Here is a 16,624-nt window from a genome sequence, read left to right on the forward strand (position 1 = left end):
AAAAAAAAAAAAAAAAAGGAAAAAGAAGAAGCTTTACAAACAGAAACCTTAAAGTAGCAACTGTTATGCTAGAAGAATGTATAAGCTGCGGATCCTGTCTGGGGCTCAGGTATGAGTCAGTGACGTTGTTTTTTTTTTTTGTGTGTGTGTAGGATGAGCTTCTTAATCTGAGTCTTCAAAGAAGAGGGTGGAAGTGAGCCAGGAAGGAGACAGTTCCTTTCAGAGACAGCAGCAGAACAAAGGTGTTGGGGATAAATTCCATGGAACTGGCAAGGAGCAGTTGGATAGCAGCAGCTAAGTCTTTGTGGATCCTAGAGTACTAGGCAAGGGATGGATAGTGGGGGAGATGGGCAGGAAAGGAGGTTCTGGAATGGCTTCAAGTCAGCCGTGGTTAAGAGTGTTGGACTTTGTCCTGTGGATCCGGAAGCAGGGAATCACATGGTCTGATTGGTTGTAGATGGATTACTGTGGCAGCTCTGCTCAGAGCGGATGAGGGGAGGGAGGGAGATCTGGAGGCAGGGCATCAGTTCTGAGGCAGGTGCAATAGTACAGGCAAGAATTAGTGCAGGCCTGAGTCATTACAATGCTAGCCAGATCCAGAGGAGGGACACATGGAGACTTTACCCTAGTCATCCAGTCAGAGCGCCTGCATGCTAGTCCCCTGAGCTGAAAGTTAAGTTTTATTAATCAGCGCTTTTTCTATATACACAATGAGGAAACAGAACAGCAGGTTTCCTAATTGCTTAGATCTGATTGCATTCCTGCTGTTGAACTCTTTTAGGAGCCTGGGGAAGGGTGAGTCACAAAAGAGGAAGGAACTACACTTGGGACCCATTATAAACACGATTGGGTGTGGTGGTGTATTTGTGTGTACTCTTAAGACAAATTAAGTGTCTCTTTAAATGCACTGAGTCTATGCTATCTTGTACTTTTAATTTTTTTGTGGCTCTAACCTTGGAGATAAACTGTCTGATGGCTGTTCTGGTTGCTAACATTGAAGATATTCATTGGAGAGCACCGTAGGTAGGTAATGAAACCCGATCCTGTAGTCATTTTTACATGACATTTGTTTACTAAAACAGACATTCTTAATGTACAGTATACTGTCACCTTTCAGTGTTCTGGGTGATGACACTCAGTTAAATAGAAATATTTTGGGGGAAAACATATGATAATAATAACATTTCCATTTAAGGCCTGTTTTCTGTGAATCAAACTGGGGCCTCCTGCATGGAGAGCAAGACTTATGCTATAAGTAATGGACTGCTAACTTCAAGGTTGATGTTAAGTGGCATCGAGTCAGTTCTGACACATAGCGACCCTGTATAGGGTTTCTGAGGGGTGGCTGGTGAACTTCAACTGCCAACCTTGCAGCTCAGTCTGACCTCTAGATTGAGTGATTATCCTATGGTGCCACACCATAATGAAAACTATAAATCACTTTAAACACAAGGCCAAGTTTACAACAGGATAGAGTTTTATCACTTCCTGCAATGTTTGGCTTTGCCACCTTCATAATTTCAAAGCTTTACGTGTCCTAACTGTATGTGTGTTGTTGTGAAGTGCCATGGAGTATTTTCTGACTTATAATGACCCTGTATAAAGTTTCTGAAAAGGAGCTGATGAATTTGAACCACTGACTTTGTGGCTCAAACTAACCTTGTGGTCCAGTTCTTTATCCCACAGCGCCATACCAGGAGTCCCACTGGATGTGTGTAGGTGACCCTTTCTTTCTGCTGGCCCCACTGGTTTTGTATTTAGTGCCATCACCTTGGAATCCTGTTTGGTCACTGTAGGACAAGCAGTAGGCTGCTAAATGCAAGGCCAGCAGTTCAAGCCCACCAGTCGCTCTTTTGAAACCCTATACAGGGTTTGTACATATTGTCAGGAGGGAACAGTCGCTGGAGAAGGATGTCATGCTGGGTAAGGTGGAGGGTCAGAGAAAAAGAGGAAGACCCCCAAAGAGATGGATTGGCCAGGTGGCATCATTGATGGACTTGAGTGTGGCAGCGGTAATGAGGTTGGCCCAGGATCGGACATTGTTTCGTTCTGCTGTGCATGGGGTTGCTATGAGTCGGTTCCGACTCGATGGCACCTGACAACAACAACATAAACAACAGGGTCTCTAAGAAATCAGAACTGACTTGATGGCACTTAAAAATATGATAATGTGCTTTTTTGGTTTAATTACTTGAATTAGTACTTGAATTTTATTGATAATGATTATCAGTAAAATTTGAATTTTAAAATGTAGACATAAGAATTTGGTATGCAAGTTTATAGTTATAGTTTATATTGTATTAAATCAATTTTATATGTTAGAATCATTTTGATGCTCTTTTAAAGCATAATTAGTTTGAATTGGGATTGTTACAACTGTAAAGGTAGAAGTTTTGTAACATAAAGAGAGTAGTAGTTCATCTTACAGTCCAGAAACAGAGGACCCTAGGACCATCAAGGGAGAAGAGCATGAGTGTAATGTGGGACCCTATCCAGAGAGGCAGCGACCCCAAAGATGGAGGCAGAGATGAGGACATGGAGAGATAGAGCAGCTGAGTACTTTAGACTCATGGAAAGAGAAAGGCTGTGTGAGGCAGGCTTGTATAATGTGCCCTTTTTGTTTAAATGATTATATATTGCTAAGAGTTTTTGTGTACATCAAAACAAAACAAACCCCAAACCAAAAAAACTCAGAGGAAATAGAAGTAAATGCTGTTGAATGATGATGCATGGAGGGAATTGTAATCATTGCAATGAAACGAAATACCATAGAATAAATACATAGTATAAAACATAGTATAAAACTAATACATAAATACATAGTATAAAACTAATGTTCTCTCATGTAAACTATCACTCAACTCATAATAAAAGCTTTAAAAAAAATGAACAGAGTTAAATGCAGTTAACTGTTGATACATGGAGGGATTACAGAAAAAAAAAAAAAAAAAGCCTAATTAGTTTATATTGGTAGGAATAAGAAAGACCAAGTTGTCTTTATCTTAATTTGTCCTTTTACAAATAGTGTTTCTTAAGCAGGGACCATTTTGCTCCCCAGGAGATAAATGGCAATGTTTGGAGACATTTTTGTTGTCAGAGCTGAGTGAGTACTATGGCTTCTCTTGGGTAAAGGCCAGGTGGAGGCCAGGAATGCTGCTAAACCTCCAACAGTGCACAGGACAATCCCGCAACAAAGAATTCTCTGGTTCAAAGTGTCAGTATGCTAAAGTTGAGAAACCATGCTTCAGGATTCATAAAAGAGTTACAGTCTACATCATCTTTTGTATTTTTTACAAATGCAAAGTAAATAAAAAGAAATAGTACCTTAGTCATGATTGATTATTAAAGTGATCCCAAATCTTCACCCTTCCTTGAATCCATACCCTTAGCAATGTGTCTGTTTTTTCCCTGTCTTTTGAGATGGAGTTGGACTTGGGACTTGTTTTAGATGTTAAAATGTGTTGGGAATTAATGTCGAGTTTAGACTTCAAAAGGTCTGTCATGCTTTTGTTCTTATGAACAAGCCCATGCTAGCCTGGCTAGCCTGTTGGTTCCAGTTGCCCCTGTTGTTCTAGCTGAGAGCAGATGTGGGACCAAACAGATATGGGAAGGAGATCATTCTAGACCAGAACCCGCCCCTCTCCCTCCCCATCTTGCCAGTGGACTGTAGAAGTTAAGTCCAAGTGAGATTACTGCGCCTGGCCCAGCCCAGAAGAGCTGCCCATTTGTCATGGAGACTCGTGAGTCATGACAAATGGAGTCCTGCTGTGGTGCTATAGGATAAGCATTGGACTGCCAACCATAAGGCTGGTTGCGCCTCAGAAACCCTGTACAGAGATGCTCTGAGTCGGAACCGTCTCGATGCAACAGCAACAGCAGTTTAAGTTCCTGTATTTTGGGGGACGGTATGTGGTGGCTCTATACGATTAGCACTAGCCTGTGAACCACAGGTTGGTGGTTTGAACGCACCAGGATAAAGATGAGGGTTTCTGCTCCCCCAAAGATGTACAGCCTTGGAAACCCTATAAGGGTTGCTATCAGTCAAAGCTGACAACGACAGCAGCAACAGCTTTTTATTATGAGTTGAATGAAAGTTTATAGACACGATCATCAGTTTTACATTCACCCAGTCCTCCACTGGGTTTCTTTCATCTCAGTCATTGCAATCCTCTCCCTGCAACAAGAGTTCTCCTGCTCCCTTTCCTCCCTGGGGTTCCTGTTTCCATTCCACCCACCTTCCCATCCTTTCTCAACTTGTCCTCAAGAAATTGTTCCTCTTTTGGTTTTGAATGACTGACCATTCCATGGTGAGCATACCTTACTAGTGTAACAACAACAGTCTTTGTGAGAGTGTATCTCCAGGTCTTTTTTTTCCCTGAGGATCGGCTGGTGGGTTTGAACTGGTGACCTTTCCATTAGTAGCTGAGCTCTTGACCACTCACTATACCAACACATAGAGAAAACATGTTAAAAACAGGGAGGAAGCCACTAAGACTGGGATGAAGTGAGCCAGAAGGATTGAGTGAAATAAGGAGATTCAGTCAGTGAGTTCTTGGGGTCTAAATTACGTAGGACATTATAGGTAGGATTTTGGATTATATTTATATTCTAATGTAAAGAGTCTGCACCAATTTTGTAAGAGCTTTTGTTTTGTTTTAAACATCCTACAGTTTGAGATTTAAGTATTTATTGCCAGAATACGTCTAGAGGGCTTTAAGTAAAGGAGTGACATATTTTGTGTTTAAAAAAAAATATTCTGATTGTTATGTGGAGAATAAACTGTAGCAGGGGCAAGGGGAGAATCAGGACAACCATTTAATAGATGATTAATAGAGTCCAGAGCGCAGAAATAAGGAGGACAAACAAGCGTATAATACTTCTTATTGATTAATGTAAAGTGATTTTATTCTGAGCTATTTAAAAACATTTCACTTTTGTGGTTTTTGATAAGATGCTCACTTGAGAAATAATAAATAAAAAAATTAGTCCTTTACAATAATTTACTCATGGGTCTGTTTAAGAGTTCATCTTTCTCCCAAAACTTTCATGAAAACTCCAGCAGAGGTGTGAGGAGATAACAAATCACAAAACATGTGAGGCTGCTTATCTCTGAATTATTGGAAAAGTCTGATATGTAAATTGTGAATTTGTTGGAATGTACCTCAAAATGTGGTTTGACTTCTGTTTAAGTACTTTGGCTGATACGCCGCTTGTTGTGTGCCGTCCTGTTAAAGACAATCTTTCCTTTAGTTATAAAGCTATGGTTGAGGACAAAAGATACTCCTCAGAAAAAAATACGGACATCTTAAACAAAATAATTTAACTGCATAAACACGTAAAAACAAATAGACCAACAGGTATCTTTAAATCTAGGAAAGTACTATACGAAATCAAAACTGAATACAGACCAACCCACTGCCATCGGGTAGCTTCGGACTCAGTGATCCAGAAGGGTAGACCAGAACTGCTCCTTAGGGCATTGTTGCTGTTGTTGTTAAAAGTGCTGTTGAGTGGGTTCTGACTCATAGCGACCCAGAGTGGCTGGTGGGCTTGAACTGCTGATCTTGTGGTTAGCAGTCCAGTGTTTATCCTACAACACCACATGAGACTGTAAGTCTCAGCACATGAGGACACAGCCTAATCTTTCGCTTGCAGAACTGCTGGTAGGTTTGAACCACAGACCTTCAAGTTTGCAGCCTACTGCACCACCACGGCTTCTCAAAAATGAACTTCTTGCTGTTGTTATTGTGATGTGCCTTCAAGTCACTTCCAACTCAGTGACCATATATAGGATTTCTGAGGAGCCACTGGTGGGTTTGAACAGTTGACCTTGAGGTTAACAGTCCAGCGCTTATCCTACAGTACCACAACTCCAAAAATTAAATAAAACATATAATATAGATCATCACAGAAAGCCTACGATCTTGACCTTAAGAAAAATAATGTGGGTTTTCATTTATACTTTTGCATTTCAATGTACATATTTATAGTCCTCTGGATGAAATGTCCCACCCTTCCTAATGTGCTCAGATATATTACAAACTAACCAACCCTACTGCCAGTGAGTTGGTTCCAGCTATGGTTTCTGAAATGGTGGATCTTTATGGGAGCAGACAGTCTGATCTTTCTCCTGAGGATTGGCTGCTGGGTTTGAACCACTGACATTGTTAGCAGTCCAAAACTTTACTCACAGTGTCACCAAAGCTTCTTGCAAATATGTTGGTGCATCCTACGTAGGGTACTGTGACATTCAAAAGAAAGACCTCTTATTCAGATTAGTCTACAAGTTTAGAGCAATACCAATTTTAAAGCATCACTGGTTGACTCAGTCTTAAACAATTCTCTGCATCATTGACATTGAAAATAATAATATGGATATGTAATTGTTGTTAGGTGCCCTTGACTTGGTTCCAACTCATAGCAACGCTGTGCACAACAGAAGGAACAACTTCCCATTCCTGCCCCATCCGTACAGTTGTTCTTATGTTTGAACTATTGTTGCTGTAACTGTGTCAATCCATCGCATTGAGGTCTTACTCTTTGTCACTGACCCTTCACTTTACCAAGCATGTCTTTATCCTGACAACATATCCAGAGTAAGAGAGATGAAGTCTCACCATGCTTGCTTCCATAGAACATTTAGGCTATAATTCTTCCAAGACGGATTTGTTTATGGTACTTTCAGTATTCTCCAATACCATAATTTCAATGCATTGGTTCTTCTAAGGTCTTCCTTTCAACTTCCACATTCACATGAGGCGATTGAAAATACCATGGATTTGGTCAGGCACACCTTAGTCCTCAACGTGACGTCTTTGCTCTTTAACATTTTAAAGACGACTTTTGCAGTGGATTTGTGTGATTTGTATTGCAGTGTATTATTTGCTTTCTTGACTGCTGCTTTCTTGAGTGTTGATTGTGCAGCCAAACAAAATGAAGTCTTTGACGACTTCTTGATGCTTATTTATCGGTACAGTTGTGAGGACTTTTGTTTTCTTTACCTTGAGGTGAAACCCATACTGGAATACTGACGGCTGTAATCCTCCATCTTCCTCAGTAAGTATTTTATGTCCTCTTCACTTGCACCAAGTAAGGCTGTTTCATCTGCATGTCGCAGGTTTTTAATGGGTCTTCCTCCAATACAGATGCCACATTCTTCTTCATTTAATCCAGTTTACCAGATTATTTGCTCAGCATACAGACTGAATACTAATGGTGAAAGGAAACAACCTTGGTGCACACCTTTCCTGATTTTAAGCCATTCACTATTCCCTTGTTCTGTTTGAGTGACTGCCTCTTGGCCTATTTACAGGTTCTGCATGAACATAATGAAATGTTCTGGAATTCCCATTCTTTGCAATGCCATCCATAGTTTGTTATGATCCACACAGTCGAATGCCTTTGCATAATCAGTAAAGCACAAGTAAAGATCTTTCTGGTATTCTCTGTTGTCAGCCAAGATCCATCTGACCATAGCAGTGATATCCCTCATTTCATATCCTCTCCTGAATCTGGCTTGGATTGCTGGCAGCTCCCTGTTGCTGTACTGCTGAAACTGCTTTAGAATGATTTTCAGCAGAATTTTGCTTTCATGAGATATTAATTATACTGTTAGATGATTTCCGCATTCCACTGGGTCACCTTTCTTTGGAATGGACACAAACATGGATCTCTTCTAATTGGTTGGCCAGGTAGCAGTCTCCCAAATTTCTTGGCATAGATGAGTGACTGCCTCCAATGCTGTATGTGTGTTGAAACATTTCAATTGGTATTCCATCAATTCCTGGAGCTTTGTTTTTCACCTTTACCTTGGACTTCTTCCTGCAGTACCATCGATTCTTGATCTTTTGCTACCTCCTGAAGTGGTTGTACATCAACCAACTATTTTTGGTACTTGTGTTTTCCTTCTATCTTCTTTTTTTTTCCTTTTCTTTTTCTGAGAGACATTCATTTATTACAGAAAGAGAATAAAGGAGATGGTTTACCAAAAAACAAACTTACCTACAAAGGGTGAAGCACAACTGTGTCTAGTGGTTGCTGGCTGGATCATGAACTTTTACCGTATGAAGGGTCTTTTTATACCATGGGTATCTTTTTTTTTTTTTTTTTCAGATTTCATTTTTTTAATTGACTCCAAGAAGGACAGCCTAAATACTACATGAAACACAACAGAATTTTTTCTTCCAGTATTAAAAACTAACTGACATTCAGAAACATTTTTAAGCTTTTCTAATTTATAATCAGGGTGGTGATCTCAATGTAGAGTAAAAAAAAAAAAAAATCACCTCTAAGCAATCATATTCTTGATGCAGATCTCTTTATAGGTACATTTGGAAATTGTTTTCTAACCATGATAAAGAAACCATCATGTCCAAAAAATTTTAAATGTCCCTACATCCTCAATTAAAAAACAAAGCAAACCAAAAAGAAAATCAGACAGGACAAAATTTTTTGCCAGGATAACCCCGAGTGTCCAAACTAAAACACTGGTAAAAGGAAAAATACCCAGACTCTACAAACATTGCAGAATTTGCCTTTCAATGGGAAGAAAAAAGCTTTGAAAACATACGGCATTTACTAAAAGGTTTTTAACAGGCTACCCTGGGAGCTTAATTAAAAAATAGAAGTTGATGTACTAATACAAAGATGTTTCAGTGCAGCTCCAAAAGTCTTTTATAAATACAGCCATCTGGAAGGACAATCCTGAATCAGAAGAATTTATATTCCTTGTGTATCTGCATTATATGTGCATGCCTCATTTCAGTTGTGGTAATTGTCTCTGTAATATCCTCCAGAGTAGTGGTCATAACCACCCTGGCTTCTGCCACTGTAGTCACTGGACCTTCCAGATCCATATCCGTATCCTCCAGGCCAACCTGCTGCTCCCATACCCCCTCCCCTAGAGTAGCTGCGACCACACCCATGAGCACCAAAGGCACTCCCCTCCGGTTCCCCAGGCTGATGTGCCTGCGTGATCCATATGGATCTGGCGACCATCCAGGGACTCTCCACTCATTGCTCACCTGGTATCTGAAGCATGCTCTGGATTGGTAAAGGTGATAAAGCCAAAACCCCAGGATCGCTGAATCTCTCTGTCCTTCACCACCGCCACCTCAGAAACAGGTCTGAAGTTGCTGAAATGGTTTTCTAAAGCCTGTGCATCCGTGTGACATTGAGACCACCCACAAAGAGTTTCCCTTCTTCAGAGGACGTGGCAGTGAATTTGGATCCTGGGAATTTAAAAATTGAACAGCCTCAGTAACAGCTAACGCAGAAGAGCAGAGAGAATGAGCTCTTCTATCTTCTTTTGATGCTTCCTGTGCCATTCAATTCAAGTCTTCCTTGTAGGTGTGTGGATATTATTCTATCACAGACAGCATTGCACTTCAAGATACATCTTGAGATGCTCTTTTTGAAGATGAATGTGATGCCATTCCTCTTCAACTTGTCGTTCTCAGCATAGTAAACCGTATGATTGATTCAAAATGACCAGTAATGTGGTATTGTAGGCTAAGCAATGGGCAGCAAGGTTGGTTTGAAATGCAAGGTTGGCTGTTTAAAGTCATCAGTCATTCCTTGGAAAACTTATACAGGGTCAGTAAGAGTCAGAACTTACTCTATGGCGCTTAACAACAGTAATGCCTAGGACATAAATTGTTACGCATTTCATTTCATTTGTGACAACTTCCAATTTTCAAAGATTCATGTATTGTGATTATTAATGAATTATTAATACATCTGTTTCTTTTCATTTTGAGTTGTAGCCCATAGTAAACAAAGGTTCTCAAAGCTTTGTTCCATGTACATGAGTAAGATCAACTCTACTTTGAGGAGCCAGCTCTTCTTCAGTCATATAATGTGTGCTTTCAATCTGAGAAACTCATCTTCTGGCATTATATCTAACAGTGTCTGACTGCTATTGATAAGGTTTTCAGTGGCTCACCCTTCCAGAAATGGTCTACCTCTCCTTACTAGTCTGTCGTATTCAGGAAGCGCTCTTGAAAGCTGTCCACGATAGGTTGCAATAATCTTCTGACTTGACAGTGCACAACATTTTGGGGTTATGTTGTTGTTAAGTGCCGTCGATTCAGTTCCAACTCATAGAGACCCTGTATAGGGTTTCCAAGGAGCAGCTGGTGAGCTTGAACTGCCGACCTTGTGGTTCAAACTGACTTTACAGTCCAGCACATTAGGCCATAGCGCCACACCAGGACTCCTTTTGGAGTTGTAGGATTTGCTAAAAATGTACTTTTTCAAATAAAGATTTTAATCTAATGGAGGTGTTGCAAACCTAGTAGCTTTCTTTGATTGGAGCATTCCAGATCTCCCCCCGCCCCCAGACTTGGTATAAAGGAACAGAGGAAAAAGTCATTTTGGGCCCAAAGTTACTATTTATTTGGGAATACTTACTATGTATGTTGTTACGCACCATTGAGTTGATTCTGACCCATAGCAACCCTGTGTAGGGTTTCCAAGGAGCAGCTGGTGAACTTGAACCACTGACCTTGCAGTTCAAACGACTTTGCAGCCTGATGCATTAGCCTACAGTGTCACACTGTCTACAAAAAGGTCACAAACTCTTTAAGGCAATTTTAGGCATTCCTTGGTTTTAATATAGTCTTGTATACATTCTCCCCCTAAAACTACAGTGCACACCTGTCATCTGGTGATTTCGATCAGTTCATTTACCGCAGGTGTCTTGGAAAGGTAAAACTCATGAGTGCAGTTATAAGACACCCAGTTTTTAGACAAGTTTTCAATTTGTTACAAAATCCAAACCACACATATGCAAACATTTTAAAAAATGTAAATCTGAGATGTGAAAGGCCCCTAATCTTATTTGTACTTTTAGTTTTCTGTACTCTTAAAGGTTCTTCCTTTTGAAGAGCACAGCCTTTTCTGCGGGTGATGTGTGAACTATATTTCTCTGTGGACGCTGTTTCTGTCAGCCTTTATGAACACGAGCCAGCCTGAGAAGCAATACAAAGCAGTCTGTTTGGAAAGTTGCTCTACATTTGTTCTGACCACCTTTTATCTGAAGCAGTCAGATTTAGAAATAACTTTTTCATTTCAGCATTAGTTAAATTTCAGTTTAATTAATTGATACTTAGGTGCTTACTGATGAAGATCAAAGACGACACACAGCCTTCGGGATGGATTGCACCTCAGTGTAAAGAAATAAAAAATCCTCACCAATGGACCAGTAAATAATACCAAGATAAGTGGAGAAAAGACTGAAGTTGTCAAAGACTTCATTTTGCTTGGATCAACCATCAATCAACACTCATGGAAATGGCAGTCAAGAATCAAAGGACATATTGCATTAGGCAAATCAACTGCATAATACCCCCCCCCCCCTTTTTTTTTTTTCCCCTTACAAGACCTTGTTAAAGGATTCAAGAGCAAAGATGTCAGTTTGAGGACTAAGGTGTACCTGACCCAAGCCATGGTATTTTCAGTAACCTGATATGCATGTGAAAGTTGGATAATGAATAAGGAAGACCTTAGAAAAATTGATATATTCGAATTATGATGTTGGAGGAGAATATTAAAAATACCACGGACTGACAGGAAACAACAAATAAATCTGTTTTGGAAGAAGTACAGCCAGAATGTTCCTTAGAAGCCAGGATGGCGAGACTTCGTCTTTCATACTTCAGACATACTATCAGGAGGGACCAGTCGCTTGAGAAGGGCATCATGGTACAGTGGCGGGTCAGTGAAAAAGAGGAACACCTCTAACAGGATGAATCAGCACAGTGGCAACAGCAGTGGGCTGAAGTGTAACAACGATTGTGAGGTTGGCCCAGGATCAGGCAGGGTTTTGTTGTGTTATGCATAAAGTCGCTGTGAGTTGGTACCGACTAGATGGCAACTAACAACAACAACAACAATTATATGCAGGGAGTCCTGGTACAGTGCTGTAGGAAAAGCACTGGACTGCTAACCCCATTGTCAGCGGTTCAAACACACCACCTGCTCCTGGAAAATCTTATAAGGGTCACTATGAGTTGGAACTGACTTGATGGCACTTAACAACAACAACTGTATGCGGACAAGTGGTTAGATTTAGGGGATATGGTGGCAAGTGAAAACATGTAGACCCTCCTCTCAAGGAACTTGTAGACAGTATTACATTGCTATGGAATTTAAATATATAGTTGTAGCTCTGTGTAATAATAAGCTCTCTAGTAGCTTTATGAAGGAGGATATATAATTCTTATATATGTAAATATTATGCACAAATATGTAATAGAGAACTTTGACTCAGTTTGGAAAGTCAGAGAAAGATTCTATGAGAAAAGTACCCTTTGAGCTGAGATCTGAAGGATGAGTCAGGGTTAAGAAGCATGGGGAAGGGAGTGCAATTCTCAGGTTCCCTGTGAGAAAACTTGCCACCTGTGAAGAGCTTCACTCTGAATGGAGAGGAGGGCCACATTGCACTTCAGAGGTCAGTAGGGGCCAGAGCATGCAGAATCTTACAAGTTGTTATATGGATTTTGGTGTTGAGAGCATAAAAACTATTAGAAATGTATTTGTTGTTATTACGTGCCATCAAATCAGCTCCGCCTCATAGTGATCCTGTATAGAATTTCCAAGGAGCAGCTGGTGGGTTTGAATGGTGTACCTGTGGTTCAACTTGACTTTGTGGTCCAGTGTTTATCCTACAGAACTGTACCAAGACTGCCTTAAAAGTATATGTTATTAAGTGCTGTTGAGTCAGTTCCGTCTCAAAGAGAACCCTGTATAGTGTTTCCAAGGAGCAGTTGATGGGTTTGAACCACCAACCTTGTGGTTAGTGTAGTCCAGTGTTTATTCTACAGTACCACACCAGGACCACTAACTCTCTTGAGTAGTGACATTATTTAACAAAACTCAACATCTTTCTGGGGGTTGTTGTTGTTAGGTGCAATCGAGTCAGTACCGACTCACAGCGACCTTATGCACAGCAGAACGAAACACTGCCCGATCCTCACTACTGTTGCCATGCTTGAGTCCATCGATGCTGCCACCTGGCCAATCCATCTCATTGGGGGTCTTCCTCTTTTTCTCTGACCCTCCACCTTACCAAACATGATATCCTTCTCCAGCGACTGGTGCCTCCTGACAATATGTCTGAAGTATGAGAGACGAAGTTTGGCCATCTTGGCCTCTAAGGAGCCCTCTGGCTGCACTTCTTCCAACACAGATCTGTTGGTTCTTTTGGTAGCCCATGGCACTTTCAATATTCTCCTCTAACACCATAACTTAAAAGTATCAAGTCTTCCTTATTCACTGTCTATTCCTATTTTCCTCAAATGTATTTAGCATATATTTGGTTACTACTTTGGAGTATACCCAAAGTACAAATACACTGTTATGAAGAATGAGGTGATAAGGAGCCTGGTGACACAGTGGTTGACATACTTGGCTGCTAAATGAAATGCTTGGTGGTGGAACCCACCAGCTGATCTTCAGAAGAAAGAGTTGGCAGTTGACTCTGAAGAATTACGCATTTGGAAACCTTGTGGTGCCGTTCTCTCTGTGTCTTACGGGATCCAACAGCCCTGGTTACAATGAGGTGATTGATAATTAGCTTCAGTTTACAGATGAGAAAACAGAAGCTCAGAGGGATTAAATAATTTCACCAAGGTGGTAGTGCAAGCAATTTGTGCTCAGATGGACTCCTGGTGTGGCATTGTAGGATAAGCACTGGCCTGCTGACCACAAGGTTGACAGTTCAAACTCACCAACTGCAGTTCAGAAACCCTATACAGGGTCTCTATGAGTAGGAACCACATTTAACAACAGCTAACCAAAAGGTTGGCAGTTTGAACCTACCCAGTGGCAGTAAGAGAAGCCCTGATGATCTGTTTGTATTGAGATTACAGCCAAGAAACCCAATTGGAGGGACTCTGCTCAGTAGAGAGTAATTAACAACAACGTATAGAAAATAAGTGGTCAAGCTGGAGACTCAGTCTAGGTTTTCCAGAGCCTGAGTGCTATGCGCTTTGCATTGTACTGTTTTGGCTAATAGAAAATCACTTAAAAGTTGCCCACTGTAGACTTTCTAGGCCAGGTAGATAGTTATACAAGTGAGTTGAGCTACTTAGATTTTTCAAACCAAATTGGAGGGGGTGATGGTGGTGGTAAGGAGATAGCTTCGCTTAGTTGCCACCAGAGGGAGCTGTAAAGATTGATATTTGAGTAAGTTTTGAAACGCTTCAATTCAGGAATACGTGTTTACAAGCAATTCTATTAGTGAACTCATATGGAGAATAATTCTTTTAGTGAAATATGTGCATGTATGTTCATTTTAATTAAAAGTTAAATGTGTATCCAAGTAGTAAAAGACCTGGGGAGACATAATGACCCAAACGAGGTTATAGTAAAGTCTTGGTGATTTTGCTGGGTTGTCATTTCCTCTTCTCATCCCTTCTTGCCCCCTCACTCCTGCTGTGACGGTCTGCCTTTTAAACACCTGTTAGGATTTTCTACCATGAATACGTATTATATAATAAATATAAGACTTATTTGTAGCTTATGTAAATATTGTTAAGGTTGTTAAACGGTTGATGTTTCTGTTGTGTGTTACGTGCCCTGGAATAGGTTCTCAGTGACCCTGTCTAGGGTTTCCAAGGAGTGCTGTGATGTGGTGTGCTGTGATGTGGTGTAATGTGTGGTGCTGTGGGTTAATGCACCAAACCATGCCGTCAGTGCTTCAAACTTACCCGCAGTGCCTCGGTAACCCTAGACAGGGTCTCTATGAGTCTAAACCAACACCAGGGCACAAAGAACAACGTAGGATTTCTGAGGACAGGCTGGTGGGTTTGAGCCCTGTGCTTTATCTTACAGCACCGCACCAGAGTTATGGAGTGTTTGAAACAGGGCTTTGAACTGTTTTCATTCCGGCTTGATCCCCTGCTGATAAGTTTGCATTTCCATTCCAGATTGACTAAATCAGAATTTACATTTTTAACAAGCGGCCCAGATACATAAAATACATGAGAATCACCTGGGAATCATGTTAAATTGTAGATCCTGATTCTTTATATCTGGGTGGATGAGTTAATCGGTCAAGCCTGACCACCCCCACCCCCACCTGGTTCAAAGCCCTGCTTTCTGCCTTTTGCGTACAAAATATACTTAACCATCCTTTAAGAAATACGCCTCTAGAATGTCCTTTAGTCACACCAGTTTTGAAGTCCACAGTCTCATTAGAATGTCTCCATTATTTACGCATTTGGGTTTTATTGATCCAGAGATAAAGTAACTTAAAAAATCAGTTATCTTCTGCTTTCTTACTCTCTAAAATACATATATAGAAATAGAATATTGCAATAAACACTCCCATTAAGAAAGGGGAAGAGTAGGAGGCACACAGCAATCACTAGACTCTTGTGTTGTTGTTATTAAGTGCCGTCAAGTTGGTTTTGACCCATAGCCACTTGGTATAGGGTTTCCAAGAAGCGGCTGGTGAGTTTGAACTGCCAACCTTGTGGTTCAAACCTTGCAGTCTAGCGCATTAGCCCCCAGCGTCAGTCACACCAGGACTTCCTACAAGTGCTGAAAAATCGCAGTGGTTAAATACAATGTTGTTGTTAGGTGCTGTTGAGTCAGTTCTAGTTTATAGTTTATAGTGACTCTCTATGGAGTGCCGTAGTATAAGCACTTGACCTCAAGGTCGGTTTTCACTGCAAGGTTGGCGGCTCAAACTCCCCAGAAACCCTATACAGGATTGCTCTGAGTCGGATCTGACTTGAGGGCACCTAATTACAACAACAACATATACAACAGAAGGAAACGCTGGGTTGCAGTGTGTAATTTTCTGATGTTATCATTCTATGCCAGCCCCTAAAAACAAAGATTAAATTTATAAAAATACTAGTAAGAAGCTCTACTAATGAAAATTTTACAAAAAAAGCAGAGAAAGAGGCGTTCCATTTAGCGGTTTTCAATGACGTCGTTGGAATGGAAATCTACTATAAGTGCACTACCTGTTTTAATTTCTATACATGCACCGACTTTTCTTCTTAAAAGGGTAAAAGGGATATTTCTGTGCCCAACTAATGCGCCCCCCCCCTTTAGATAATAGATAAACAAAACGTGTATGTTATTTCTATTTGGTTGGTGTTAAATAATACTTACTAGTTGAATTAGACTACTAGATGTAGCTGTTTCCAACCAAAGACTGTGTTGCAGTTGTAGTTAGTGAAGAGAATCTGGAATGAGATAATCCTGGGTTTACAATTAATGACAGAATAACCATTTTACTCTTATTTGCTCAAGACTCTGTGGCTCGGCACTTTGGACTGTTCTGCTGGTCTTGTCTGGAGCCACTGCTGGTCAGTCCTGCTGATGAAGTCATCTAGCAGCTGACCTCACTGACCTGCCTGGTATTGTTGGGTGGTGGGCTCAATCTGTCATCTCAAGGAGGCTTGCTTGTTCATTTTGTGGTGGCAGCATTCCATGAGGATGAGAAGTTGCAGGGTCTTTTGAAATTTAAGGTTTTGAAGTCATTCAAGGTCACGTTTGCACCTTTTTTGTCAAAACAAGTCACAAGTCCTGCCCAGATTGAAGGCTGAGGAATTAAACTCCATCTCTTGATGGTTTGGTTAGTTATGTGCCGTGGAGTCAGTTCCGA

General features: G+C 40.7%; 1 protein-coding gene across 3 annotated transcripts in view; it reads left to right on the forward strand.

Moving 5' to 3' along the window:
- UACA (uveal autoantigen with coiled-coil domains and ankyrin repeats) overlaps positions 1 to 16,624 on the forward strand; it is a 106,024-nt gene that overhangs the window by 15,556 nt on the left and 73,844 nt on the right. The window lies entirely within an intron of this gene.

This window comes from Chrysochloris asiatica, unplaced genomic scaffold (assembly GCF_000296735.1).
Source record: "Chrysochloris asiatica unplaced genomic scaffold, ChrAsi1.0 scaffold00092, whole genome shotgun sequence".
Classification (NCBI taxonomy): Eukaryota; Metazoa; Chordata; class Mammalia; order Afrosoricida; family Chrysochloridae; genus Chrysochloris; species Chrysochloris asiatica.